This window comes from Mus pahari, chromosome 3, assembly GCF_900095145.1.
Source record: "Mus pahari chromosome 3, PAHARI_EIJ_v1.1, whole genome shotgun sequence".
Classification (NCBI taxonomy): domain Eukaryota; kingdom Metazoa; phylum Chordata; class Mammalia; order Rodentia; family Muridae; genus Mus; species Mus pahari.
This window is the reverse complement of record NC_034592.1, coordinates 23,131,583-23,136,490: the sequence shown is the minus strand read 5'-3', so window position 1 is coordinate 23,136,490 and position 4,908 is coordinate 23,131,583. Positions and strand designations below refer to the sequence as shown.

The following is a 4,908-nucleotide window of genomic DNA, read 5'->3' as shown; positions in this document are numbered from 1 at the left end:
GCTTTTATTATGTTTAGGTATGGGCCTTGAATTCCTGATCTTTCCAAGACTTTTATCATGAAGGGGTGTTGGATTTTGTCAAATGCTTTCTCAGCATCTCTCTGCAGAGAGAAGCAAAGCAGAGTAGGGAGGGCTGGGCTTCGGTTCCAAGTGTAGCACAGAGAGATGCTCAACTCTCTGGTCTTGCTTCACAGAGCTGACATGAGCCTAAAAGCAAAGTAGAAACTCGGGATTTATTATTAGTAGTAGTATTAGTATTATTAGTATTATTATCATTTCTAGGTAAACTACCCTAAGCATACAGCCTGTGAGCAGTAGTTGTGCATCCTGGACTCTTGAGGGAGCCTCTTCTGTGTCTATACCACATCCCTTGCTATTGAGGCTTCTAGATCGCCAAGTCACATTGAATGAATATGTCCGGTAGAGAGCTGCTGAGTGGGCACTGAGTTGACATTTGCTTCACAAAACTCCTTCTCTAAGGAGCGGGAAGGAAGAGCCCTAGAGCCTGGTGAGGCTGGCTGCGGACCCACAGCTACAGCGTCTGAGCCTTTTCACATGCGGTCCCTTTGGTTCGGGGGCAGCCACCGCCCTGGGACCCTCCCATCGCAGTACAGTGTGAAGAAGGCTCCTCTACCAGTGAATTTGGATGCTTCCTCCTGCTTCAGGGCAAAGGGGATTCTCTGTAGTTGCCCTGTCAGCCCCAGACTTCTCACTTAAAGTACCTGCCGGTCTTCCTCTGCAGGCATTGTCCTTCCACACTGGGACGTGTGCAAAGTCACTGCTGTTCAGAACAGTTAGGCAGAGGGACTGGGGAGTGGAGAGGAACAGGAAAATGGGAGGGGAGGGGAGGGGAGGGGATTGAGGCTTCAGGGAAGCACAGCAAGGACAGGGTGGACTGTGGAACTGCATCAGAAGGAAGGGATCAGAAGGAAGGGGCACATGTGTCCTCCCAGTGACACAGGAAATACCTTCATATCTTCAGCACTGGCCTAGCCTGGATCCCTGCGCCCTTTGTATTCCCAGCATCCTCTGCTTTCCCAGCAGTCTGTTTCTCCCATAGGTCTCAGGGACAGAATTCAACAACCCTTCTTTTATCTACTTAGAGGTAACTGAAGTTTTAGACAATGGAACAGCATACTCACACAAAAATACACACAGACACACAAACGTACATCCACATACATAAACATATTCACACACAAACATATGCACACACACACACACACACACACACACATACCCATACAACTATGCACATAGCCAAATAGATTCACACACATACACAGGCATACACACACACATCAAGCACAATTACACGTGTCCATAGACTCCTACACAAACACATAAACACATGCATATACAAACACACAGCGAGCTTTTGGAGGAACACTATCTACAGGGTAATAAAACGCATCCCAGCATCTTCTGACAGCCTTTACTGTCTGGAAGAGCCGCAGAGCCGTCGGGAGGGAGCAAGCGTGCCAGCTCACTGCTACTAAACTTAGAAAATGGGGGATAAAAAGAAGAGTCCCCCTTTGTCTTGACGACTGTATTTCCATGGACATAGGACTTTAGTTAGAAGCAAAACCTTGAAACAGTTGGCCCCTGTTGTTGGCCCCTCCCCAACAGGTGGAGCAGTTTGTAGAGATGTGATCTTGAGAAGGGTTTGTTTATCTCTGGTCTTAGTGTGAGAGTTTAGCCCCTCTCCCCCACTTCCTCTCTGACTGCACCTTAGCTCATGGAACAGCTCTTCTGAGACCCTTTGTGCTCCACTGTGAGCTCCCATTAGGAAGGGACACTGTGATGCTTATTTTGTATCCCCTTATGTGACAGCACTTGTCACATATTACACCACACTCATAAGTGTCTGTGTAATAAAGGCACTGAGCGCCTTTGGTTCTGTTCAAACATTTGGCAGGAAGCTCCCACCACAGTCCCTCTGGGCCCCCATGGCTGGGCCCCCAAGGATGTCCTCTGAGCCCTCCACAGGATCTCTGTAGAAATTACGGTAACTGTCTCATGCAAAGCGGCCTGCAAAAAAAAGAGTTCCTTGTGCTTTCTGCTTTCAGCTTTCCAGATATCTATATGGACAGAAAACACAGAATTCCTCCAGTTTCTGACAGAATGTCTTCATGGAAGCATAAGGGTTCCTCGCTTTCCATAGTCAGGTACTGACTAGTCAAGTGCACATAGTGGGGCTACTCGTCTCTTTACTGCCTCATCAGGGTGTGGAACAGGGAACTGGACAGGGAATCCAGCAAAAGGCAATGAAAGCCATCACCAAATAAGCCATGGGTGGTGGCACAATCCCTGTAACCCCAGCACTTGGGAGGCTAGCCTGGGCTACGTACGTACCTATCAAGACTATACCTCCAGACAAACAAATACCCAATTCACCTTAAATGTCTTTCTGTCTGTCTGTCTGTCTGTCTGTCTGTCTGCCTGCCCGCCCCCCCCCCTCTCTCTCTCTCTCTCTCTCACACACACACACACACACACACACAAGGAAGAATGGAACGGGAAGTCCGGGAAGCAAGCAGCACGCTAAAAATTCCTCCAATATTTTACCATGAGCCAAATGCTGAATATTTTGCCCCTTTTGTTTCTTTTTGGGATCTTTTTGATATTTTTTTTCCTTGAGCACATATTGACTTTATAATTAGGAAGATAGAAAATAAGCCTGAAAGAATAAAATAGAGGGAAAAATGCACATTAAGAAGCAAGCATAAGTTGGCACTGTGTAAATGGTAGCTATTTTTACTAATTAGTCATTATGCCTAATAATAATAATTAGGAGTAATGATTTCCTCTGGGAATGAACTTGTGCATTCGTCGGCTGGAGGTTGTAGAAGACTCATGGCTCCCTTGCCAAGAGATAGGGGTCAGAGTCCCTTTCCAGTCAGGCTGCCCCTTACCTGCCTTCCTGGCTCTCCCACAGCCTCAGCTCCCTGCTCAGCCTCACCCCATCGTTGGCTCCGTGCTGCCACCCACATAAGTCTACAGTGTGTATAGAGCTCCTGTGCCCACATAAACGGCCATCACTTCTACTGTGGCAGAAAGCGAGACAGCTTGCTGTCACCCCTCTGCTGATCGTCTTTCTCTAGAGGACAGTGAGAGCAAGAGAATTGGGGGTCTCATCTGCTTCCTCTGTGTGGGAGGTAGAGAAGGTACCCCATGGAGATTCAAACATCTGAAACCACCTGGATGCTGCTGACTGGAAAGAATCCAGGCCCCGGTGAGTTTCTCTTCAGTGATTCCATTGGCCAGGATGAGAATTTAGACTAAAACTCCAGCCTTCTTTAAGTCCCCACCAGAGAGAAGAGAGGTTCTATATTAAGGAAAGAGTGAGGTTCCTCAGAAGCTCTGTGAGATGAACAGGCAGTCAGCATCTCTGAACCTGTGTTTTCAGGCATAAAAAAAACCACGCAATGGGCACAGCTGGATCCCAAGGTCCTCGGATGTTCTCAACCTCATGACGTAATGATTATAAATAGAGTGGACTCTGGGAAGAGAGTGGACTTGGATGTTTTCTGTGTTCCAAGGGCAAGCTGCCAAAATGTGATAGATAAGACAAGAAAGGACAGGAACTCTTTCTGGGGCTGACACTGATCGGTTCAGTTCCCAGAGGAGATAAATGATGGGAAGACTTTTAGGTGACTTGTAAAAGGAGAGGAAGCAGGCTCTCCTCAGATCTCATGATCCCAAGATTCCCCTCCCCGACCCCTTGCATCTGAGTGCTGACCCAGTATCTTACTTACTGTTCTATTGCTGTGAAGAGACGCCATGACCAAGACATTTAATAAAAGAAAGCACTTACCTGGGGCTTGCTTGCAGTCTCAGACTGTTAGTCCATGTGCTGGTCATACACAGAGCTGCCTTCTGCACAGGGGCTCATGAGTGCTCCATTCCGCACAGGGGCTTATGAATGCTCCTGTGTGTGGAATCTGAGGAGCAGGTAGGCACAGGACACCATCAAACCCTGCTCTGGGAACTGGTGTTCTCTATAGAGGGTGAGGAGGTGAAGGATGGAGATGGATGAGAAATGAAATGAAGTTGTAGAACTGAGCAGTCAGCCTCGCACTCCCAGGTTCGGCATCTCGCCGTGCAACCAACCACACAGTGGAAACACTAGGGAATGCTGTGTCTGTACTGATCATGAGCAGACATTTCCTTGCTTGCAGCAGTTTCCTAAAAAATACTATATATCAATTTTCTCTATAGCATCTGCATTCCATTTGGTATTGGGATCTGGAGAGGACCCCATATATCCAGAAGGATATGAGCAGGTTCTCTGCAAACAGCACGCCATGTTTTTCATAAGGGACTTGGACAACTCGGCTTTAGGCTCCCCACCACTGGTCCTGGACCACATCCCCATGAACCCCAAGGAATGAGAGTACACTGTTGAAAACAGACGGAGGGAGAAGTCCCTGGAGTTCTGAGGAAGCAGGGTGCCAGCAAAGTGCTCAGGGGACATCAGTCTAAGAAGGAGTCAACTGAACAAATTTTTGGTAGGAATGATGGAGTGATTGGGGGTAGGGTAAAGTCAGAGGTGACAGTGTGGACTGTGTTCTTTGGATGTGATAGGAAGGATGTTTTGGAAGGGGATGTGCATAGTGACCAGACTGACAAAGACATCATGAGAGTTCAGGTGTCTCTCTGTGGTGACAAAAGGTGTGGGGGTTTCATGGGAACCTGAGGGGACAAGAGAGAACAGAGGAGAGGACATACTTGGCCATCTCATATTATGAGGGCATGGGGAAAATTGGTTTCTCTAGTATCTAGCCACCAGGTGAGTAGAGATACTCCTTCACACACACACACACACACACACACACACACACACACACACACGCACACAGACACACACGCGCATGCACACGTGTGCGCGCGCACACACACACACAC

The 4,908-nt window shown here is 47.9% G+C and overlaps 1 protein-coding gene and 1 long non-coding RNA gene across 3 annotated transcripts in view; one reads left to right on the top strand and one right to left on the bottom strand.

The window, feature by feature from the left end:
* Window positions 1–810, bottom strand: part of LOC110318456 — a 6,273-nt gene extending 5,463 nt beyond the window's left edge. The window contains exon 1 of the long non-coding RNA XR_002380368.1: window positions 714–810. This is a non-coding gene — a long non-coding RNA (uncharacterized LOC110318456). The remainder of the gene's footprint in view (window positions 1–713) is intronic.
* Ttll11 (tubulin tyrosine ligase like 11) overlaps window positions 1–4,908 on the top strand; it is a 230,151-nt gene that overhangs the window by 163,062 nt on the left and 62,181 nt on the right. The gene's annotated exons all lie outside the window — the stretch shown is intronic.